Raw genomic sequence first — 26,630 nt, 5'->3', positions numbered from 1 at the left:
ATTAGGTCAGAAAAATCAGAGTAGACAAGGTGGTTTCTAGCTAGTGCTTTCCAGTTGCAGTGGATTTTAATACGCTGCCACTTTTAGCTTGCATTTTTAATAGTTTAATAGTTAAGAGTAACGATACTAATTGTTTAAAATTCTGACACGCTTTTTAATTTTTGATGGTTTGGTGGTTTTAGTATCATTCATGCGGTATCAAGAGATACTTAAATTTGGTCACCTCGGAGAAAAAAAAAAACAACCAGTATCGTGCACCTGTACAAGCAGGCCTTAGAAGTCCTTATGCAAGACGTAGGAAACCTTGAAAGAATATTTTTTTAACTAAGTTCTGTTAACTTGATTTAATAACACCTTAAAATACATCACAGTTTCACAAAAAACCCCCACCAAACCTCTTACTAGTATGCTCTGGTTTGCTACTCCTTTTGAGAAACTGGATCACTGAGTTCCATACAGTGCTTTGAAGGCATAAAATAATAAAGGCAATGAGATACCTAAATAACCACTATTAACAAAATATAATGGCACAATAGAAAATGATAAAACATAAAACTACTGACTACTATTAAACTTCCATGTTACTGGGAATTAGAGCTATTCTCAGTTACTACAGTGTGCAAAGATTGATCATCGTTCCATTACTTTGTTAGTGCGTCTAATATTTTAGTCTTCAATGTGTGTATCTTGAATTACCTAAGACACATAACTTTTGCTGTAACTATTTTAAAAGCACATAAAAGAAATGCAGAAGAGTAGCTATGTATGGATTCTTTAAAAGTTAGTTATGCAGTATGTAAGGTGACAGGTTACTCAGTGGGAAGAGATGCATATACATCAAAATAGTGAGAAAGAACACAAATTATGGCATCCTGCAGGGACATGCTATTGCAAAAGAAAACAGAACTTGGACACAGCCTGTTATCGTGAAGACTTCAACACTGTTACTTGCTTGTACTGTCTTATGTACTGGATACAAAGCTGTGTTCCAAGAGTTGCAGTTTATAAAGTGTGAAAAATCTGTCAGCCTAAATCATTCTACCGCGCTCACAGGGCAAGTGGTATGTCTTACGGAAAAGGAGCAGGAGAGCTCGTCTTTGAAAAGCACTGGAGAAAATGAGTTCGGTTTTATAGGATTACGCCTCATCTGGCAGACTGAAATTGCTACCAGATGTGACCTTGCTCTGGTTTAGGAATTTATGACAAACTGAAGGGGGTTTGTGCAGAACGCCAAGTGACATAAAACACATGGAATTTGCCAGTTTTAATTTCTACAAAGTATCTAGTACTGTATTTACCATGGGGATAAAGGCCACGATCTATCCTGGGAACAAAGACACATAAGGGGCCACAAAGTGCACAGTAGTTACAGCATGAAAACGTGGCTGCTCTAAGGTCACTCGCCCAGCAGAACAGTGATCTTTTTTCAGCTTTACTCCCTGTGGAATTATGCTCCTCTCATGACAACATAAACCAAGTTTTTTTGGCTTTCCTTCTCAATAACCCATATCTTTGATATTCATTATGGGCCTTCATTGGTCTGATATCACAGGGCTTGGAAAATCTAGCCATCTCTTGCTCCAGGTCGCAAATCCTAGAAATTTAGGATTAGCTTGTATCTGGTGAACTAATTTAGGATTAGCTTGTATCTGGTGAACTCAAGAGTTGAGTTCCTCGTTTACAAGAGATCCCAAGTATACCATAGCTAAACACTGAGTCATGTTTTATCTTCATCCACCCATCCTGAGACCTTTGGGAATCACAAGAGAAAAGAGATCAGAGGAACTAGATAAGAGTTCCAATTTTCAAACCGCTATAAAATGCACCCATGACTTGTTTGGGAGTTCCTGCGTAGCTGCCATAATCACAATGCGTTTACCCCCATGGTATTTTAGTGGGTGGTATTTTATGTTGTACAGAAACCAGAGGTATCTCAAGGAAATCTCAAAGTGTGTAATTTTCAGTTGTCTAAAAGCTTCCTTGTACCTGGGAGGGAGTGCATTGGTGAGTTCTGCACACAGGAAGCAGTTATTCTGGGCCCTAAATGCCAGGGGTTTGGCAATCCATCTGAATGCTGTGAGAATCTGATCTTGTGGGAAATTCACAGGATTTGGGATAAAATCCAGCTTCTTAGCAAGAAAGATCATACCTTAGCAATCCAGAAAACACAGAAGAAGCCAAAACACAAATACCTACATCTCTCTTCAGGCATATTACATGCTAAAATTGAAGTCATAACAGTAGCATGAAGCAGTACCTGGCCCAGAGCCAGGTAAGGGGGTGTCTGCCCGTCTCACCTACGGGTGACTCCTTAGAGTGATGGTGCAGCAGAAGCAGGAAGTAAAACTACCGCACCCAGGATTAGGCAAACAATGCTAAACACTGACAATTTAGGGAGTAAAATCCAGGAAATGCAGTCACACAAGCTACCTCTCAGGTTCCACATATCAAATGTAATGTCTATATCCCACAGGTAAAATGTGGGGTCTGGCACGTAAACAACAAACCAGGCACACGGTATGCACAAGCTGCAATAGTCCTGACAGAACTACAATTCCAGATACTTTGTGGGTACAAGATTATCACCTCATATTCTCTGCCGTGCAACTTTTCTATGTTTTCCCCGGGGAAAAGAAAAGCTGAGGAACAAGCAGGGTAACAGAATGACCCGATCCACTGAAAGGTCTCCTGGGGAAGTCTGTAACTCCTATGGGATTTTGTAAAGTGGACACCAGGCAACTGAAAGATAGCAAGCACATCAAGTAGCGTGACACCAGATGGGAAAGATCAGCTACAACTGCATTAAGCAAAACCTGACTTTAATCAAGAAATATCTTTCCTCAGATGACTTTTAAATGTCAGTTTATGATCAAAACCAAAAGCCCATGCTATTATTACTTCTGGACGGAAATTGTTTTTCCAGCTCCTTCAGGAGTCCAAGCAGGGAATCTTATGGGAACTTTTGTCTAAAACAGAAATAGTCTCAAATCACAAAGGGACGACCATCATGATGGAATACACAGTCTTCCCTTTCTCCCATGACAGAGTTTACACATACACACACACACACACACACAGAGCCGAGTGAACACATTTGGAGTATCTATTTTTAAACAAAATATATTATTCTTCAGCTGTTGAAAATTGCATTGCAATTTTCTGCATACGAAAACTCTTCTAAGGAAGATGTTTTAAGTTATTCAGCTTAAGAGCCATAACTAAGAATGCAAAGCAAAATTGGCAAGGCAGAAGCTATACTAAAAGCAGAGAAATTTGCTTCTAAACCCACTTATGAAGAAAATACGCTACTCTGCTCTTAGATGGAACAATAAATAGTTCACAAGCACTCATTACTAATTTTGAACTTGGCATTATGTAAGGACTGTATATAAAAGAGTGCTAAGCAAGTCATGCTGCTATGAGTCCCTCCGCAGGTGTAAGCTACTTCTAGACTTACCAAAGATGCTACGTTTAGGCTCTGATCGGGGGTGATTTATACGTATGTTTTGCTCAGCTACGGCCACAGTATCACCCACTGCAGTCACACACATGGTGGTAGCCTTAAATAACAACATCAACGTAACTTCAGGAATGCACATTGCTAAAATATTTGGTGCTAAGTTCACCAAGAACTCTTATCCTCACGTCACAAACTATGTTAATCTGTCGTAAACTGAATGTTGCGCATACATTTTCAATCAATTATCTTTCTAGAAATGTAATTTAAGTTGCTTTGATGAGTTTCATTTTTAGCTACTGGACAATACATTTGTTAATGCATTTCAATTAACTAAAATATTTTATCCTGTCAGACAGCTGTCACCAACATGAAAATATAACAAGGATTTATACTTTCCTGTATTTTTAAAGCACGGTGGCAAGCCCTAAGTCAATGAAAAATTTCTCCAGAAATTTAACTTCTCTGGTACCAACATGCACCTCAGACTTCAACAGATAAGACAAAACAGTCTGCCAATACAATGTGGTTGAGAAATGAGTAATAGTGTATCTAAAAAGAAATGCATCCCATTTTTTGTTCTTTTCTTCCTCTCTACTGCTTGATTGGGTAAGAGCAGCACTGTATAAATTGATCTACACTCAAAATCTGAATACGAGGATGAAAGAAAAACCTGTAATGTAGGCAGAAGAAGATATACAAGATAGCCATGGTTTTGAGAAGGTTTTTGTCTCAAAGTTGCATTTTCTTGAGACTTCTTTTGAACTGAAAATCAACAGGAAAAGTCTGGAACCTTTAGAATACGCAGGGAGAAGGGCAAGCCATTGCCTGCAGATGCTGCAACTTTGTTGCATGCTGAAGTTGATGTTCTTTACGCAGAAGTTTTTGCTGTACAATGGCAGTGTTTGCATATTTTTAATAGAATACTGTAAATACTACCAGTGTCATTAAATATTATGCTCAAAGCCTGAAAGGTCTGAAATTTGACTATGGAAAGTGCCGTATCACAACATTCAGTAAAACACTTCTGGTCTGATGAACTGGAATTACTGAGTCAGAAAGACAAGGGAAAATTCCTACAGAAAGACCTTTTGGTTTTAACATGTTACATGTTAGATTACATTTCACCTCAAGTTTCATTTAAAGGAGCTTTTAAAAAGTATATAAAGAAAAAACATGGTAATTACAATTTAAATGTATGGGCATAATCAGCAAATCTACAGTATGTCTCCTTAGGGATTTGTTTAGTATCCACCAAACAGAAAGCATTAGATAAATAGGAGGAATACAAATTTTTAGGTGTTTTTACAAAGAAACCCATTGTTACGACTGCTACACTTACTTAAATGATTCCAGTATTATAAAGACAATGTCAACTGTGGGCAAACCGAGCACACTCCACTGCTTTAAATCTGGCCAAATAAACAAACACCTGCCCATTAAATAACTACCCAACACCAACATAAATTATTAAGTTATTGTTAAATTCACTAGCTTTGTCTGCCAAGATTTGTTCTTGTATATGTAAAACTGATGCAAATGTAAAGTGACTGAATTTCTGCTTATTTTTCAGAAGTGTCAGTTGCACAGGTAAAATATAGACTCGTAAAATCTTACAAGCTGACATATTTAAATCTTTGTTTCTTCAGCAGCTTAATACTGGAAACAAAGGTCTTTTGGAGCTCCTGGGGTATTTGTAAGGCTTAAACATTTATATTTTGAAGGAAAAAACCACTTCATCCCATGCACATATTTTTTGGTTAAAAATGAAAATATTCTTTATATGTTATTTCATATACTCTTTGGTATCTTTCTGTGGAAACAAATTCTGTATTATCTAAAATCTGTATTTGGTACATAGAGTATTGATTACATTACACTTCAACTTTTACACATGGACTTTTGCTTTAAGGTATGTAATGAGCCAATGGGACAAGAATTAGAAGATGCAGTGAATCCTCAATCCGCTGGTTTTCCCTTGTACAGCCATTTACTCTGTGTACGTACATACATGACAACATATCCACAGTTTTAAACTATTTTTGTAAGTTTTTGGTTTTTCCTTTAAATGAATTCCACTACAGCAATAGAGGAACATTTAGAAAGCGATTTATCCAGAGTTACACCATTATTATCTACTGATATTTGGAGCAATGCCGTGGCTATTCCCTAACTCGGAGCAATGCAGAACTGGGATCTCAATAAAAGTCAGTATTTTTTTATTTTAGTTTCTAGAGCAAGGAATTTAATCAGCATCCCAGTTAGGAAAGTATCTCATAATAGCATATTTTGGGAATCAGTGTCCCCACTCCTTGCTTGATCTGTCTCTGTCCACTGTATAAGTTTGTGACAGATCTTCATAGAATCATTTAGGTTGGAAAAGACCCTTAAGATCATTGAGTCCAACCGTAAACCTAACACTGCCAAGTCCACCATTAAACCATGTCCCTAAGTGCCACAGATTTGTGCAATTAGAGTAAGAAATGCAATACATAATTGCTGAGGTAGCATTCCACAAATAATTTGAATACCTAGGTTCAAGAAAAAAAAAATAATCTCATTCTAAGTTCCCTCTATACTAAAACATATGGAACATTAGAAACACTTAGTGTAACACAAAATACTTATTTCTCAAACGGTAGCTACCACTGCACAAAACCCACTCGAACAACTCCACCTTCTGCACTCTAGTATAATTTTACAGTAATTCCACAAGATGCAAATCTCCATTTATTGCCTCTCCTCATGCAGAGATCTATTCATACTTAAAATGTTAAAGATGTTTTAAAAAACTAATAATGCTGTATAAATTCTACTCACTTTTATACTTGGCTTTAAAGAAAAAGTATGGCTGAGTGCAATATCTGTTGGATTAACAACACTGATGTTTTGGGGAGGGCTGTGCGTGCTTAAATAATATTTTCCTATTGGCCATTTGGTCATAATGAGAGTCAGACTTGAGTAACAGACATAGAAACATGAGGAAACCTAGCATCAACACAGCCCTACTTGATCAGATTTTTTTTTTTTTTCAGGACTAAACCCAAATATCCATGCTAGGAAACAGGTATTGCTGTAGCCTCAGCACCAAATGAAGTTCTGTGTCCAAACCAACATGTTCGAAGGGCAAGATGCTCAAGTAAGGTGTACTATTAGCTTCTGCATCACCCACTTCATATGGCTTTGTGAAGACAAACAGTTTGGTCTGTGCCTGAAAGAGAACAATGTTGTAACCTAAGGTTAATGATTTAAATTAGAGCAAAATATGGCAATCTTTTCAGGAAACAGACAGTGCGTTTAACTAAATCTCAGTTAAACCATAAAACTACAAACATTATTAGCACATCAGAGGTCAATTTTCATCAGATCATCACCATATGCTTAGGAAGATGGCAGCATGCTTTTATTTTTGGATAAGCATAAATATCAATTTGAAGAAACTAGGGTTTGTAATAAATCTTAGCTATGAAAATAAGCTGTTATATCTACTGCTGCAGGAGAAAAACTTTGACAAAACCTGTTTTTAAATAATAAAATATGAATTACAGAATTATAAAAGAGAAACATTTTATAAATGTGCTCTTGCATGCCTTTTTTTTTTTAATGTCTACACTGAAAACTGCCTAAAATGCTTTGCAAGGGCTAGAATCATAATATCGTCAAGTATTCAAAGACTGCCACATTGGATGTTTAAAACAAAGGATCTCAAAAGTCACCATGAAGTTTCTCATTTTGGGCAATTAAAGGAACTGAAACCAAGAAAAGATAAAGCACTTTTCCCCTTAAACTAAATTACACAGTATAAAAGCACTGTATTTGCAAAATGGATTTATGAAACTTCACCACTCGTAATTATGTCTCAGAATAAACACATCTTCCATCTTCCCATCTAAGTAAACATTTTACTCAAGTAAAACTGTCCTGCTGGTTATCTGTGTTATGGAAATTACACAAAACTACAAGTGTGATTAGAACCAAAGAACAAGTTTACAAAAAGAAATGCGTAATGAAAAAGTAGTTTTGTTTATGTGGCAGTCATATTACATCTCACACACTGCTCAGTTCCTATCTTTTAAAACTAAAAGCACAAGCGATACTACCAACATGCGTGTTTCCCTTTTAGTAGAGGAAAGTAGCGAAAAGGAGAATTTTGGGGCAGACTTGAGGAAGACCAGTATGAATGCCAACCTGGACAGGGGAAATCTTTGCAGAAAATGTTTACCAAAATTTCCTTACAAGCTCAGGATATGCCTGGTTTCCTCCAGTAGTATACATACAGCTGGCTACTTGAATGAAAATTGCTCTGCATGTACCTAGTTTCAGACCTGTATTTTTTAGCAGACCAGATCTGTAACTCAAGAGTTATAGATCACTTTGCTAAGATTCAATCTTACAAATACCTCTTACGGTTAAGTCAATGCTTTACACTAGTACCTGAAACCAGCTGGGAGGAAGTCTTACTCACTGCCAGCCCAAAACCCGTGTAGTATTAGTAAATTGCCAATGAAGTTTCTTTGCTTTGTTCTTTTTTCCTTTTTATCCTCCAGTTGATTACAGCTTCTCTTTTTTTGGCCCCTACTCTATTTCCATTTGCCATTTATTTTCCCTCTTTCACATTTCCATAACATTATTTTTCATGCTTGAGTCAACCATGATTCTACAGTACATGATTCAGTTTGTCACTATTCGCTATGTGACTATTAATTTACCATGCTATTTGTATTTTCATAATGGGATCAAGGCTGTATGTCTACAGAAGAGCTAAACCAGCACTACCCAGGCCCAAGTACACACACTACTGTGTCTCTTACAAAGCATTTCCTTTCAATATCAGTTTGTCATATGGTAACCATATGTTTATCTGCAACTTAATTACAGCCGACTGGGAATAAATTAAATACATACTAGAGGCTTATTTTTAAAATGTGAGGAAAAATAGAATTAAATGAAAATTAAACCTTGGAAAGAACAGGAAGGGGTACATAATAAACACTTAGTGGGGACAGGAGTTGCAGATGTTTTTTCTTTACTTTTTTTCTTACTGGGGAAGAGGTGAGTCTTCTCTCCATTATTTGTTTAAAACTGTCGAGGCAAAAGATTTCCACTAGTTTATGAAAAATTATACTCCTGGCCAATGATGTGTGCACATTTACAAACCAATGTTTCTAAAAGCAACAGCACCAAGGTGCTTTATTCCATGTTTGTTTCTACAGTAAACAGGTGTATTGGAAATTAGAATACACTTCTCCAGAACAGCTGAAAAGACTTGCAGGCTTGCTCGCTTTGCCTTCAGAGACTTCATATTTGCCCACTGGACACCCTGGACCACACCTAGGTTCCAAAATTATCTTCACCTATTAATGCTGCTCTCTTGGACACAGAGACTGGCAAACCTGCAGATTACAGTGAGCCATGGGCAAGAGGCTAGAAAGGAGCCCAGAAACCAAGAATGCTTCTGCTGCTACCAGATCAACTTCAGTACAATCCTGTGAGATGCATCATCTGGAACTGACTGCCTGGATGTTGCATGGCTCACAAAAGCCTGTCCTCCTCCTGGAAACAAGTCTACCAGACTTATTAATCAGTGTAAGAATATATACAGAACAAGCTTGCCATCTGCTACTCAGGGACAGCACATTCCCCATTGTTTACTCCTGTATCAGATATTATTGATTATCCACTTAAACTGAAGAATCATATCCTCTGAATTAGCTCTGGCTTTCTCTTTGCCTTTTTAAGTTTAAATAACCTAATTTTTCTAAATTTAAATTTTAGGGTTTACTTGTTATTTTATTTAACTTTTAAAATACACTGTCTTAATACTATGATGGCTGTTGAGCCATCCTCTGCATAGTTGTCTGCACAGCTCCAAGTCCTGGACTAATTGATTTGTTTTTTGTGGGAGAGCATTAACACTGCACCTAGGCATTTCTGTCAGTGGAAACCCACAGTAAACCAGTAGAGCTCAGTAGTTCTGTTCTTCCTCCACACGTTTACTGACATACTAGTTTTCATTGTATTTTATTTTGAAACCCCTTCCCTACCTCTGCAGTTAAATATAATTAAACAATTCTTGATGATAAACTTAATATAAGGCACAGTGTGGAAAACAGCAGGTATGTCTAATTTAGCAAAAGAGATACTAAGCAGTCAAGGACAGTGCAGAGACACAAAAAAATTATGAAAGGAAAAAAAAGATGCCACGTTACAGAACAGCATGAAGAATCAACAATTTGGGAAGAAATAACCGTGAGCCAATTTTTCAATAATCTGAAGGAAGTAGACTAGAAGAAAGGCACTTTTAGGAGGGAAATTAAGCTAAGTTTGTGTTTTCTTCCATTACAACAGAAGCAAGTTACTTTATAAGATCTTTAAATATTTTTCTGTATAGAAGATGCTGCAAGATTCCTTCTAAGCCTTTTTGTTGGGTCAATAAAAGGGTCCAGGACTCCATAAAGCAACTTGGATTTGAAATACCACAGCAAAGTTGATAATCAAGTGTGACCCAACTTGCTTTTGTACAGTTTACATTATCAAACTTGTCCAGACAGCAGATTTTAAACATAATATAAATAAAAGCATCTGAATTTAGTTAATGACTTGGCTCTGAAGCTGTGTTAGTTTTTTTCCAGGCACCCTGATTCATTTAAAAAAAAAAAAAACAAAAAACAAAAAAAACCCCAAACCACAACCCAAAAACCATAGGACACAATGAAGAAAATCTAGTTCGTCTAAATAAGGTCCACGTTAGGCATTTACTTTTTTAAAAGCATAACTAAAAAAGTTTTTAGACAAGGTATTCAGCTTATGTTCATCATTTACCCTTGTGGTCATTTCATCTTGACCATGGATCAGGTAGAAGATAAAAGTGCACAATTAAGGGCGAGAGTCAGTCAACTACTGGTAAAGAATAAAACTCCATTAATTTCTACAATTAAAAAAACCAGCTGCCCATTGGTGCAGTAACTGGAGTTCTCTGAGATATGTTATCCCTATAAAGATCATGTCCCTGCCTCAGATGAGAGAATTTTTCCCTTGACTTCATTAGCCAGTGTGTCAGTTCACGTGGCCAGCCAGTAATTACCATAAATACAATATACTCAAAATACATATTACCAATTGTTATGTGGCATGAAGTTATTTTTAATAAGTTTCATCTGCCTCCAAGGTTTTTTTGTACTATAGACTCTGCAGAGAGAAACTCAAAGCAAGAATGATAGCACACAGTAGAGGACAGAATAAAATAATCTAATAAACTTCAGTTATTATTACTTATTAACACTGACTGCCAATTAATAGACCAGATATAGAAAAGGTATTTGGGGTCTTGTTCAAATAAAGCTTAGAGAACTAAAAGAGTCTGAAGAGTTATTCACTTCTATGTGGGCAAACATTTATTTTACCTGGTAGAGACACGTATGTCCATAGACCCAACTGGAACATCTAAAATACCAGTTTTCATTTCTCACCAAGAGATATAAACTGTTTAAGAGGTCAATCTCTTGTCACTTAGAGCAAACTGTCCAACAGCAGAGAGGGTTTTGGTCAATTAGTAGCCGTCAAATCTGCTTGTACTATCACGTTGATATCTTAAGAAAATAGTAGCTGTACTGTAATCTTTACTGGACACCAGCGACAAAGGTGCAATCCTGTGTTTGCACAAAACCAAACAAAAAACTTCTTGCATGACTTGCACTCAAGAGTAAAGATATGCTCCCTTTTTAGTTCCACCCAGATTTGATATCAGTGGATGAATGACGATGTCCACAGCATAATTCCCTACTGCATGTTGTACAATAATATTCATTTATCTAGCTACAGTAAGGACCAGGTTTTCCTTAAACATATGCAGATATGTATGTAAAATGCATTCTCATATAAATCAGTGCTTATTTTCACAAATAGCATTGTATTATTATTATTATTCCTGAGCATCAGAAAAAGGTTTAACATCTGCATTAGGTGAAAAGTGAAGCTTTCTATAAAACCCTATGCTGTAGATACATTAAAATCTTTGGCATAAAACGTCCTCTTTTACTGGTTCTACAAAGCATTACATTTAGGACAGTCTCAACAAAAATTTGCTGGTTACTAACACTTATCAGTTGCCTCAAATATTCTGCTTATGTGAAAATAAATATTAACATGAAAGGCTAACGCGCCTGTTGCTATCAACAAGAGAAGGAGCCAGACCAGCTGAAAAGACCCTGAAAGCTTTAAACCCACTGAATTCCTTTCATGTAATACCCAAATATAGTTCTTCAAATCTGGCTGTCAAAAGCATGACATTTCAGTTTATCAAACACATTCTTAGTATAAACAAAAGTGACACAGGAAATGCTCTTGAGAAGACCCAAGCATCTGCAAGAAGAGATTTATAGTACACAAAAACGTTTTACAATTTATAATGATTGTACATGTAAGAGTGTAAAGTTGTCAATCCACTGATAAATAATAGGCTCACAAAAGTGGTCAAGTATCCTCAAACTTTGATCTACTAAATTACTTCAATAAGAAAGCAGCAAAAACCCAAATAACAAAACAGAAAAAAATAGGAACTATCATTACACAGAAAAACTGTAACACTATTCACTCTGCAATTTTGTAGTATACTTTAGACCAAGTCTCTCAGAACAAGGATGATTTTGAGTCAAATATTTGTACACTGCCAAGTACAAAAGAATTTAGGGCAGTGATGAGAATTCTTTAGTGTATCCACTAGGAGAAATCACATGCAGCTGCCAGGCAAAAACATTCTTATGCTCCACCTTATTTGGTTTTTAAATGCCAAAGTTGCAGTCACCAAGAATGTACGGTGATGTGTGTATATAAATATTTGGTTTATTGCTAGGTACTGCTACAATACAAAGAAGTAATAGTAATACTAATACTAGCTGTCAGTGTAATTCATTCGCTTTCAATGTAACCCTGAGGCATTTTTTTATTTGAATTTAAATGGCGGGTATTGCAGAAACATTTCAAACAACTGTTGGTAACAATAAATTTTGTTCATATAGAAGTCCAGTTGAAAGAAAATTAGCTAATATTACAGCTTAACTGCCTCTTTTTTCTTCTTCAGCTTTTCAAACAGTTTAATTCTCTTGTGTTTTTAAAGCTCTAGGGAAGTAAAGTAACACAAACATTCATGCATATAAAGCTAGCGTATGTTTAAAGCTTTCCTTTTTGCAGTTGTATCCTAACAAGAAGATTAGTCCTAACTCAACAACATAAAGCTGTAGAATAATGCACGTTTGCAGTGTGGATACTGGAGCACCAGCCTTTGCCACAACGTGCTTTTATGCTGTTGGATTTGAGGAAGCACAAGAAGGCTTCAAGCCTTCTAGTCCCCGTCTGCACACATCCCAAATTCTTCCGCAAACTCTCCCTGCAGCTACCAACTGTTTTCCACACAAATCAATGGCAAAATGCCACTGTTTGGCCTGAGTTACTGGCAACTCCAGACGGAATGATCATGGATCTAGATTGTGGAATGACTTCAGGACTGTTGGAATTCAGCATGCTTTGCAAAAGGACTAAGTTAGTAATGCATGGCATATAGCAACACATTGCTTTGATTCAAAATGGCATGCTCAGCAATTCCACAATCATTTGGGTTATTAGTAAAGTCAGTTTAGGAAGGTACAACTGATGTCAGTGGTATTGCTCTTTTTTCTCTAGTATTAACAGATCAGTGAAAGGGGCATGCCCTTACGGCTTTGACCTGATGGCCTACACAGATGAACTGCTAATTGCATAAGCATATGCTTGATCACTAATTCTATTAATTAATGCCATAGACTAACAGGGTACTCAAAATTTCAAGTTTCCACACAAAGTAAGAGCAATATTTTAAAAGATTTTATTTTATTATACCATTTCAATATAAGCAACAGTGCAGAATTTTCCAGCATTCTAATTCAAGCTGCAATAAATGAATCTATAATTATTTGAGGTATATTAACAGGACAAACAACACAGAGTCATATGAGAAGCACAAAAAATCCAATGTTTGATTTTATTGTATGTACATGGAGAAAAAGAGAGAGAGAAGCAACAATAACAAAGAGAAAAACAAGAAGAAAGGATAAAAAAAAGGAAAAGAGAAAAAGGGGCAAGTACGAGTAAGCAAAGAGCAAGATCAAAAAGTTCGATAGTAATAGACATACGAGTAAAAATGGTTCAAGAAAAAGGAAAATAAAGCAACAAACAAAAGGAAGATTTTGCATTCCCAGAATTTAAACACGTAGTTATCCCCAGCTTGTTAACACTCAAAGACAGGCTACGTTTCCAAATCCAAGCTGAGTCTCATAGCAGGAACTGTAAGGTATACACAGATAATCCAATTGTTAGGTAGGAAAAATTTGAGAAGAAAGGCAAGCACTATAATGTTATTTAAAAAGCAGTTCTGAATTACTTCGATATTCATTTTTTCCCCTGTAGAAAGACCTCTGGATGACTCTTCCAAAACACACTGCAAACTAACATTTGAGGCCTCCAGCATATTCTTCATCTTTGGCTTTTTCTATTTTTTCCCCTCTCTGTTTTGGAATTAGCTCTTATATTAGCATTTACTTGCAGCTGCCCCTGCCAGCGCAAAAGTAGCACCGTCTAGACTACGTACATATTTATGCCTCTTAAAAATAATTCAAATGATAGCTCTACAGCTCTTATAACTCCAAAACCACATTTCTCATTTCTAACATATCCTGTTGCCCTATTAATTCAGAATTACTGTCTCTCTAACAATTCAATCTTTATTAACTCATAGGATCTTTCCTGTTAATTTCTATGAGACAAAGATGTCATAACATATAATCACCAAAGTACTCGCTGTGAATGTACCTTATAAAATCTCCCAACTCTCGGAAACAAAACCAGCAAACACGTCTGACAAAATCAGTTTATTCCACCTTGTAACAACACACATTGTGTAATACAAGTAAAGGCCATGAAGGGAATAAAGAATTACATATCAATGCTTGCTCCAAAAGATAGTATAAAAATCACACACAAATAGTCCTTCTGCCTTCCCAACTGCTTTAATAACCCCTGTAGTATGTAGGGGAAAAGAAAGCCTTTTCCAAGGAGTCAATCACACAGTTGAAATACTATATCTTTTAATTTATTTTGACTACTACTCTTAATCATGCTAACTTTCTTTAAGCTAGTGGTAAAAATTCACTACCGAATGCAATTACATCTTCATTTTGTTATGTAGATATACTTTGGTGACAATAGTTGCCATTTCTTCCCATTTGCCTATCTCAATTATTAAAAAAATTAAGTTCATGCATGCTTGCAGAACAAAACAAATGCCGCCCTTATTGTAATATGTTGTAGAGCTGTCCTGCTGGGAACAACCTTATGGTGCATTATCATAGGGAACATGCTGGAGCATTACCGTAGATGGATGCATTAAATTGGTGTTAAGAGCAGCAGTTCTTTGATGCAGGTGAATACTTACTCCATTTATGAATTGTTTTTCATCCCATAAGAACAAAGTACAGACATTAATGACAATAATTTCATTTTACAGCCCAGAAGATAGACAGACAGAAAAACCATTTTACTTATTTAAATCGATTTCATGAGAAAAACAGGTTTTGTCTTGGCTGAGAGTTGCTGCTCTAACCACTAGGCAGAGGTACCTCTGCCCACTCTTCCCTTCACTGAATTATGGATACAGAAAATAAATACACCTTTTCAAGATTTCAGATGGTTTAGAATTATTTTAAAATTATTAAATACTAATCTTAGGTTTACAGTACTTTGTAAGACACAGTGGCTCAAGAAATTTACACTTTACAGTGTAACTGAAAAACAAGAAAATCAAAATGAAACAGCCTGCACCCCCAACAAATCCCAAACTCTCTGAAGGTATGGTTAAAAACAAACTTTTGATTTTAAATTATGACACTATTCAAAGAGCTGCTAAGCTGATGAATCTTGTGCTACAATATAGTTTGCTTTAATCAAGGCTTTTTAATACTCATAAATTAAAAAATAACTCATACTCCATTGCAAGTTGCTGGCTTGTTTTATGGCACAGCTTTGAGATAGCTTTAGTGAACTCAATCTTTTAGAAATTCACTCAATAAAAGGAAAAAGGGCAATTAAAGCAACTTGGACAATTAAGCAGTTAAAACAACATGAGTTACCTTGCAACCGATGTGCTTGTAAATGGATTATGAATAAAGCAGTACAGTAGCAGCAAAATGTTTTAAAGTAGAAAATGAACAACTAATAAAGAGGAAATAAGTTAATCACACTCAGAGCTGCTGCAAACATTTTTGAGTATACTCCAATCTGCCACTGAAATAATAAACAAATGTTACTATAAACAAACATTATAATGTCCCCAAATATGGTCCATATAATCACAAATTCTTATTACTCCACTTTCTACGTCCTAGTATTTTCTTACTTGACAAGTAAGAAACTACAGCATTACTTCACACCTTTCATTGTAACTTCTGCAGTACGACATTTACCAATGCATCCCTTTACAGACTCGTTTCTCATCATCCATTTTAGCTGTATTCATTTCAGTTGGGCTTATGGATGCTCAGCCACAAGATTAGGTAGCTACTCTCTTGAACTGACTCTGTGTTAAAACTGTTAAATTAAAATCAGCTGACAAACCACTGTCTCAGTAATTGGCTTTCTTTTTTTCTCAGAACATTTGCTTATACAGCAATAGGTGTGATTAACAGGTACATATGCATTAGACTTAGTACAGCTAATTCAAGTACCAGTAATAGCAATGCCACAACAGCACATCCTTCTTTAGTGGCCTGCCGACTTGAGCAGACAGGTTGAAACTGCCTGTGCTGTCACTATTGGTATTTCAGCTAGCCAGTTAAAGCTAATATGGACACGTCGACACACTCTGCAATGACATCTCAGCAAGTTATGCATAGCCATGATGCTGTAAACTCAATCTGATATCATTTAAGTGAAGCTCATACAACAGAAATATTTTCATAACAAACTATGAGATGATTTTCATTCAAATAACCCAAAGTACTGCTGGAAGGCAAGAATGCCACACACTCTCTACATCTATATATATATATTTTTTTTTAATTAAAAAACCCAAACTGCCAAAACCCAAACCCAATCTGAAAACAAATTTGCCAGGTTAAACCACATATAAACAAAGAGGTACCGGAAAGATCATTAATTTCACTGAAAAAGAACACATACAATTACTCTGAACTGTTCTCTCAAAATTATTGTACGTATTTTGACACTCTACTCTTTCAGCTGAAATAAATGGCTCTTCACATATAGAATATCCATTAACTGGTTCCTTCCACACTCATTAGTTTTACTCTACAGTAATTGCATTAACATAAACAGAATTACTTATAATTTAAACTTGTAGGTGATGGAGTAAAATCCCACTTCATCCCAGTAAATACAGTAGATAATGTACCTTTGTTCCACATGTGGTATATCATAATCAGGCAATCATTATTGAGACAAATGATTTGCAAAAACTCTCTTGCTCTCATACTCATGACATATGGACAACTGTGCCATATTAAAATTACAAGAGTCTGAATTGCTCTGCTATGTGTGGAATATGTTTCCATGGTTTTCAAAAGTCTTTAGATTACAGAAGGTGAGGAAAACAGTTAAGTTCTACACATACAAGAGAAAAATTGTATCAATAAAAAAGCACTCTACTTGAAGCAAAACTTCAAGTAAATGAACCTCAAAGATTTTTATAAAATTTAACAATTTTTGAAAAAGCAAAATATATTTATCCATCACAGTAACATAGATTGGAACTAACCAGTTAGACAGGTTGTGGCTAATGTGTACAAGAAAACTCTGAAAAGCTCTTCTGCCAGTCATGTCTCAGTATGTAAGATCAGTACATAGTGGCCCTGTGTCAATGGGGACCTTTAAATGCTACCCAAATGCAAACCATTACAGGTCATTCAATCCTCCCAGGTCCGGGATGAAGCTGGACTAGAGGCAGAGTTCTGTATAGAGTACAGATCATTCCAAGAAAGAAGTGAAGATAAATATAATAAAACAAAACTGCTGAGTCATTAAAAGTTCTTTAAGAGCATATAGGATGATTCAAACCAAATTCTCTTCAACTCACTGGGAGTTGGTATCTTATTTCTTGTTTAGGGTAAAAAGAAGTAGCTTGTTTCAGCCGGTTTCTGGCAGAACAGATAGCTATCTCAGGTTATTTCTGTATGGAAATGCATTGTTTTAAAGTATGGTTTCATAAAACAAGTATCCAGGGACAGCTTAAGCTATTCCCATCCTCCCTGCTTTCCTCCATTTTCTCTCCACCAGCTAGCTACTGCCCCCTCAGTTCTGCCAGCAGAACTGCTTGGGTGGCTACACCGTGTATCGGTCCAGAAAGCAAAACAGGAAAAAATGGCATTAGTTCTCTCCATATGACTAATAGCACAGCCACAAAACCAGTAGCAGGATAACAATCTGGAGACAGCACACCCCAGCACTCAGACAGGAATGCATAATACTGCCACTGAAGATTTCATCTCCTCACATGGCTGTTTCACTCAAACAGCTGCTGTACAGGGAGCAAGCAGGATGAAAGAATAGCTTAAGTACTTCTCAAAACACTTCAGCATTGAAACTGGCTAAAGGCAAATAAATACTCTTAGGTCAAAAACTCTGCTCAACATCCATAGGGAACTGCTCTCTAAGCAGCAGAGCCAAAAGAAAGAAAGGAGCTCTGGGTAAGAACGGTGACTGACACCTCTATGAAAGTTAGGCTTGTCTGAGCCACAATTGAGACGTGGGGAGTTGTAGGATGCAACATTAACAGAAAGCTTTTGATGTTCCTGCTACTGCAATGAAACAATATTGCAGTTCTGAAGTGGCTGATTTTTTGCCAGACTGTCATTTTCCAAAAGAAATAACTGTTAGTTTTGAACCAAAAACCCCCACGCTGTGCAAGCTTTTAGACACAGAATAGTGCAAGACCTAAACTAGGTTTGGAGACTCAGTAGATAGGATGTGTTGACACAACAGTAATTATCAGTTACGAGGGAACCCCCTCACATTGTTTCAGCAGTCCCCTCCTCAGCTGCAAGCTTCTCCTCATTATTTACTGAGAGGGTTGTCAAACATTGGAACGGGCTGCCCAGGGAAGTGGTTGAGTCACCATCCCTGGAGATATTCAAAAAGCGAGTGGACAGGGTACTTCAGGACACGGTTTAGTGGGCATGGTTAATGGTTGGACTCGATGATCTTGAAGGTCTTTTCCAACCTAAATGATTCTATGATTCTATGATCTTGTATCATGAAAAGAAAACTGTTTCAGAAATAACTCTACTTGTTCTTCAGTCATTTGATGAGTCCTCCAGTTAACAAGGGAAAGAGAATGCAAAGGATTTACTGCAAAGAAAAGGTAGAAATTACAATAAAAAGGTAAACTGGCAAAGTCTTTCTGAGTTCTGGGAAAAAACCAAACAACACTAATACTCTCGTTCAGCAAGACATGTTTATACACAACACAAACACAGTCATCTCGAATAACATAGCCTGTTGAAACTGATGATTTTTTTGTTTGTTTTTAGCATTTCCCTCATCAACATGACATGGAGGGAATTGTGCTGGAGTGTCAGGAATTATGCAACTCCCATTTTGCACAAGTTTGGCCAGAAATGCTAGTCAGATCATAAGGCAAACATAAATAATCACGTCATGAGGTGTTTTGAACTTGTAATCAATCCTGAATTTTGTGCCCTGGGGAATTACAAATCCCTAGATATGTGATAATCATAAAAATACCAATATGGTAGTACACACTAAATTTAAAAATTAGATATTTGTACATACACACACGCATATATATCCCTGCCATTTCCCCCCCTCAAATTCTCACTGGTAGCACACTGCAGAATTGCTGTACAAGTAATTTTTCCCATTGTCCACTAATTCACCCAAACAAACCACTTGGTGCCACTGTTTGTAATGGGGAAAACATGAATCAACAGGCAAAGACAACTAAGTTTTAGATTCAAAAGGAAACCGCAAGCAAACTTTGTTATTTTCCTCAAAGTATCTTCTTGTACCAGCTGCCAGCAAATAATTTTTGACTAAAAAGTTTCAAAATATTTGTGACCTCAGTTTACATCTCCTTCCTGAGACAGTCTCTCAGTGGAGAGGCATCCTGTTACCAATTTCTACTTAATATTAAAACCAATGTGAAAACATCTCAGGCAACAAACAAAAGTGATATAAGAAGCAAGCCACAGGAACCCAACAATGTCTACCAGATGAAACCTCAAACCAACATTTTTATCTGCAAGATCAAATATTAATTTTCTTATTTCACTTCTGATACAATCTAAGATGGCAACAGTATACAAAAGAAGTTTATGAAAAATTGCATTCAGTTTTTAGAGAAGTATACAGTGTTCTATATGGACACCTTTTTTTGCCATTTTGCCTACAAATGGAAAGTGCAACCAAGCACAACCAAGTAAATGGAAAGCAAATCACTGCTTTGAAAAGGGCAAACAAATAGGGAAAGACAATTAGAATAATCATATATTCTTATTTTTAATGTATTCTAAACAATCTATTTTCAGTATTTACACACAGATAAAGTCATACTAATTTTTTATATTTAAAATACAGACTTTTTCTATATGTTCATTTTAGCCAACCTTTCTCTAAATGATTTAAGAGAAATACTGTCTCTTTAGTCTAGGTATGATGTGCATGCCTATTGAAGAAAATGGAACTGTGTATAAGCAGCAATGGCAGGACGTGAATGAAAGCCTATAGGAGGCTTATGTCTGTCTGCTAGAAACTTAGTAACTGTTTAGGTTGCTATGACCTTTAAAACTCTCTTTTGAACCATTCTGAATTCTTCATAGTTTACAGCAGAAAATTATCTTTATGAAAGAAATAAACAGAGAAAATGTCTTTGGGGGTATTTCTGAGCAACAAGAACTTAAAAGAGAACTTTATCAGTATGATACTAGTAATGTGATGGGATTTCCCCAGAACAGAAAAGCTTACAATGTCTGAAAATAATGGAGTAATGTCTTTGATATAGATTTATATTCATATAATTAAATGGGCACTTGCTAAAATTAAGATCCAAGACTACAAACTTACAGGAATGCAAAAATATTTGTATAAATAGTCTTCAGTTTATGCAAAGTTTGAGTACAGCAGAAATTAGAGATAATATTATGTGAACTATGGCAAGGACAAAAAAAAAAAGGAATTACTCCATCTTTTGTATTTATGCTGCAAAATACGATTATCCTAGAAAAAAGTTAGAAACCTCAAAATTATATTGATGAGTAACAATACTCTATACTGGCACATGAGAAAAACCAAACCCCAAACCAAGCTCATTGTGCTATTTTAGACACACAGAAGACATGCTCAGTTGCCAAGATGAATATTTTGGAAAAATACAAGTCAGCAAATAGCTGAAATATAATTGCCCAATATACAGGGAAGCGTCAACATTTGAACCTGAAAAAAGAAGTGATACTATTAGAAAGGAAAGACAGAAGGGCAGTGAAAATCTTACATGTTTACTTACAATGGCCAGGGTTTTAAAGTTGTATTTATTCAAGCTATGTGAACAACTTGCTTTGTTGCTTGCCACAGAGAACAGGCTCTAGACAATTAAATAATAAAAATTCTACTAAATTTCTTCAGTGATGCACATAGTTAGAAGGCGGTACGTGAAACACACTGGCCTCAAATTTCAGGTAGCTGCTGAAGGAGGGGTTTACAAACTACCTCCATCTGTCTATTAATTGGCATTTTCGATATAAAGTGACAAAAACATCTCAAACTAAAAATGGTGCTGTGGGATTGAATGGAAACATAACGAAGAGGTATTGAGTTGTGGCAATAATTAGTGTCTTGAGAAAGTTAATACTAATGAATATTAATATTTTATATATTCTGTTTACTTCACTGAAGAACTGGAATTGGGATGCAGTTACAGTTGAAAACCAAGCTTTCTTATGTAAAAAGATTCTAGCTACATACCTCCCACATTGCAAATTTAGGTTTATTCCCACCTAAAGAAGTACTCAATGCTTTTTGCAATGTATTGTTAATATTTTGAAATATGTGAGGAAAATCTGTTTTGAATTTCTCTTATGGTTTCCCAGCAACATTTTTTCCTTCTCCTATGTTTTTTTCCTTAAGGGTATTGGTGACAGCTGATTACAAAAAGGAATGCAGTAACTGCTATAGGTTTTAGAAATGCAGCGTACTGCCAATCCCAAATTCCCCATCTCATGTTTTGTGCTGACTTTAACAGTTATAAGTTTATTTCCCCCCCGTTACTATTTTTTTCCAATTATCTGCTTGTGTGTTATGTTTAAAAAAAACAACGCATCAGTAACGTCAAAGTTTAGGACTCCATCTTTGTCTCTGATCAAAACCAGTCAGCAACTGCAAAGATTCATCATGACAACTAAGAGTAAATCAATTTTAAAAATTCATTACATTCTCTTATTTCATTGAAAGGTTAAAAAAATGATGCTGTAATTTTCAGTACTGCCTCTTTTCTTTCAAATTCCTGAGCAAAACAGAAATAATTCCAGAATTAAATTCCTGAATGCGGATGTGGTTTTTGACTCACAGAAATAATATTTTCATCAGTGTTTTAGGAATAAATTAAATAATGGATCCAACTTCAACATAGCCCTTCTCTAAACAACATAGTAAAACAGAAGGCATAAGAAAATGTGTATTAACGATAATGTGAGAGAAAGCTATTAAAAATAAGGATGACTGCGGAACATTTCAAGCTGCAGAATGTACTCTTTTCTTGGTACGAGGTAAGACATGGTAACAGGTGATAGTGTACAGAGGTGGTTTCCACCCCCGACCCCCAGATAAGGGAATTGATAAACTCTGTGCTAAGGTATGCGTGCATGTGGCAACTGCTCACCTGTGGCACCACTAGGAAGATATCATGAAGGATTTCAGGACATGAGAGATAACAGAAGGAGAGTACTGTATATGCAGGTGGCCCACTCTGAGCTGTTGTGCCACTAATCAGACTGCAACATGAAAATGCAGAATATTGCAGAATAAAAAGGGGGGAGGGGTAGTATCAAGTTTTCCCTTGATGGTCAAGGGAAAAATGACAGGACAACCATATTATAATTACTAAATAAAGATATAAAGTCTGCAAAACTAGGTCAATAGGGAAGCTATAAACCTTGGCAGGCTGTATATTTTGAAGCGGCTGAGAAAAACTTGTGAGGGGAAAAGGGGGAGGAAAAGGAATATAAGGTAAAGCAAACAGTGTGTGATCAGGGCTGTTCAGGGGCACCCTAGGACACAGCTCTGCACCTGATCATAAAGCCTAGAGGAGAAGAGTAAATCTGTTTATATTCTGATCATCCTTGTGCCTGACTGCCTTCTGTGGTCAGAAGGACTTGCGGTGTTCTCTCTGGCATTGATGAAGAACTACCAGAATGGGTGGACTGGGTAACCTGAAATCCTAACACTGTATAAAGGTGGAGATGAAATGTGGCATGAGTACCATTCTAGATTCAAGTGCCTAACAGTGCCATAATAATGTTTTCAGTTTTGTTTTCTAATCTTTTGAGCTGATATTTTCATTTGCAAGCCTTGTTTAAAGAGCAGGGTGGAAAACAACAATACCAAGGCAGTTATGTCACTTTTGGAGGTGCTTCACCTAAGGTTTAGCCAGTGACAGTAAGAAGAGGATTTCCCAAGATTCAAGGGGCCAGTGCCACTTGCCTTGTCAGGATGTCTTGGAGGGCGTGCCCCAACAAGATAAAACCTCACTGGGTCTACTGCAGGTATCTATGATGACTAGCACCTTCATTACGATTTGAAGAAAAAGGCTCAGGAGCATAAGATATGACTAATATGTGACTAAAGGATGCCTTCAGTACAGGTGCTGCAATCGGGAAGACAAGAAAAACTACATCTGTAAAAAGAAACACAAAGCAGTAAAGTGTCCTAACAAAATAAGGAGATTGAGAGGAACTGAAATGGTAATACACATGCTACCTACAGAATGACATACTGAGCAAGGAAGGATAGAATGAAAGGATACACGCTTTGTGTAGATATTGTAAGAAAAAACTTCACTTTCATCCAGTAATGGGTACGCATAGTCATGCAGAAGATGTGGATTTTCCAACATTTGTATATGATATTTCTCACAATCAATTTATAATTGCAGAAAGCAGAACACTTCACAGCTTGAAGTCTTGCAAGGAACATCATGTTGTTCCTTTAATACTGTTCAACAAGACAACATCAACATGTAGCATAAGATACACATAAATCATTACCTAAATACAGACATATGTAAAATACTCTCAGATAATTCTGAAATAACTTTAAAATAAAAAAATAGAGACTCATGTTACAATTAGTAGACTTTTAAAAAATGTTTTGGGGGAAGATATCCAGAATTTTTTTTTTTTGGGGGGGGGGGGGGGTGGTGGTGGTGGTGTAAATTAATGTCAAGAAAATTAAAAATCTATAAATGTACTCCATATGCACAAGTTCCCCAAAAGTTCAAGTGCTCAGAATCCATAACACCACAGGCCTATCATTTTGGGCTTGTTTGTACAAATTACAGAAACAGTCTGTCACAACTTGCTTCAAAAATAAGAAAACTCTAATGCTGTCCACTTATCACAATTTCCATCTTTTTAGTCAACATCTTCTCTGTTTTACTCCAAAGCAAGAAAAAAAAAAAAGCTATCTCCAAAACTTGTACTGCATGGCTGCTGTATATGTTGTCTAAACCATCATAACTTGGCAACTCATCACTAGCTAGGAGTCAGCCCTGCAAATAATCCTGACTTTAAGTTCTACTTGGAGAGATCTCAGAGCCAAGAGCACTCAAAGAGCCAACACAGTCGGCATGAAAATACACTGCCTTTTCTCTAATCTTGATCAGAACACATGGAATAAGAGAATAAAAAAAATTATATACATCCATTTAAAGTGGCGTTGATTTTTTTTTTTTGAGAGCCTATTTTAATGTAATCTTCAATCACATTTTATAACCAAGCATGCTACATACCCTTTTGAACCACTTCCAAATTCCTTAGGGTTTGCTAACAATAGAAATAAGAGACTGGTTCTGCCTGGAGAAAAGATGGCTTAGAGAAATTCTAAGAGTAGCCTTGGAATATCAAAGAGAATACGAAGTACAGCTCTTTATGGAGGTGCATCCTCAGAAAGATGAGAGATAAATAAAAATTTTTTTCTTGATGGCAGTCAGGCATCGGAACTGACGGCCAAGAGAAGTTGTGTAAACTCTACCCTTGATGCCTTTCAAAACCAACTGAACAAAAACCTGGTCTGAATTCAATCTTCACCCTGCTTTGAGCAGTAGGTTGGACTAGATGACCTACATGACCTCCTGAGTACACTCATACAGTAAGTTAAGAAGGTAATTTAAGCAATGCTGTAAGTTATCAGCTGCTGTCTAAAATAAATGCATTCTTTCCTCTAGTATGATAAGCTAGGTTACACCTGGCATTAAATTGGCTCAGTGAAGGCTATTCATGTTCTATTCATGTGTTTTGTTTGGCCATTATGCAGATAAAAGATTACGTTTTTAAGAGGTATGATGTAGAACTGAGGTTTCATGTTCTCTATAAGGTGTGATCATAAAAAGTGACTTCAACTCCTCTTTCTATACTCCCTATATCATCTCTCAAATTTCCACTCTTAAACTGACCAATCCCAGATGCTTGACTTCTTAACTTTGCTTACGAATTTTTTTTTATTTTATTTTTTTAAGATGTCATCCTTATATTCTTTCAGCCTGCTGGCTTTCTTTGATGACTGTCGTGGTTTAACCCCAGCCAGCAACTAAGCACCACGCAGCCGCTCACTCACTTGGACAATGACGAAGGTATTACACTTCAGCCATTTTCAAGATAATTAAGAAACAGATGTTGTTCCTCCTGTTTCAGCATGCTCCATGCATTTAAGTGGGTTTTCAGACAGAATTTGAAAATCTATAAGCCACTTTCAACACCACAGATTCTACTATATTAATTTATACATTAATTTTACACCCCCATCCCACCCCCCCCCCCAAGATTTAGAACAGAGCCACAGTAGTGAAGTTTTTCCTCCCACCATTCATTCCTGCAGGAAGAAGTAAACTTGATAAAAAGAAAAATAACAATAGTACTATTGTACACTGACTAATACTTTTCCTTGCTGTAAAAGTAAAGAGGCTACTGATGCCCTCAGGAAATTCAGAAAAATTATCATTTGATGTTGTGGAGAAGCAATGTAGAAAGCTATGCTAAGGATGAAGGAAAAACAGTGGCAAAAAAAGATCCCTTTTGCCATTCACACTTTGGAAGTAATTCTGTAAGATCACAAAATATTATTCTCTAGTTCATAAATATTCTTGTATTCCTTCATGGTATAGGAGTAGGTATCAAAAGTAGACACATTTTATCTGTTATTACTGTCTGAGGAAATGACTGGAAACATACAGAAGCAGAGGAGAGCAATATGTTATCGATGTTATATGTAGTTCCAAAACTAAATCTCTGTAGGAATCCGTTGAATATATAAATCATCTGAAGTTTGTGCTTCAATTCATCCTGTGCCAAGAACGCTGATACTTAAAGAATCCAACTTTTTAGTACAAAAGGCTATAGTTACACTACCCACTGAGGTGAACAAGTTCTGTTGGGAGAGCAGAAGAAAGTATCCTACTGTTACTCCATATTGCCATAACTATGCTGCTTCACAATATGGAGATAAGGTAGATTCATATGATATGGCTAGCTTAAAAAGCACACTTGCTCTTATATGCTTCCCTAGTATAGCTTTTAAAAGATTCTAATTCTTTATTTAATTTCTACATAATGTGGCAACAGATCAGAAAACTCAAGTAGAAATAGTGAACCAAATACAATTACTAGAAGTACCTAAAATTTTAAAAAATACTTTATAGCAGTATAGGGGTCCAGGAGGGTTGCTGTCTTAACTCATAGGATCAACTCATAGGATCCTTTATGTTCACAGAAGTGAGATTTAGATCAGTGTTTGAAAAGTAGGTCTTCTGAGGAAAAAATAGAAAACAAATTTATTTCAACTGTATCAAATTGCTTAAAAGCCTATTTCCATTATTGGTTGTCATCTAATAGGTACAGTTAGAGAT

General features: G+C 36.3%; 1 protein-coding gene across 3 annotated transcripts in view; it reads right to left on the bottom strand.

Moving 5' to 3' along the window:
- Window positions 1–26,630, bottom strand: part of LOC115333254 (centromere protein P) — a 166,212-nt gene that overhangs the window by 16,125 nt on the left and 123,457 nt on the right. The window lies entirely within an intron of this gene.

This window comes from Aquila chrysaetos, chromosome 20 (genome assembly GCF_900496995.4).
Source record: "Aquila chrysaetos chrysaetos chromosome 20, bAquChr1.4, whole genome shotgun sequence".
NCBI lineage: Eukaryota > Metazoa > Chordata > Aves > Accipitriformes > Accipitridae > Aquila > Aquila chrysaetos.
This window is presented reverse-complemented; position numbering and strand designations above follow the sequence as displayed.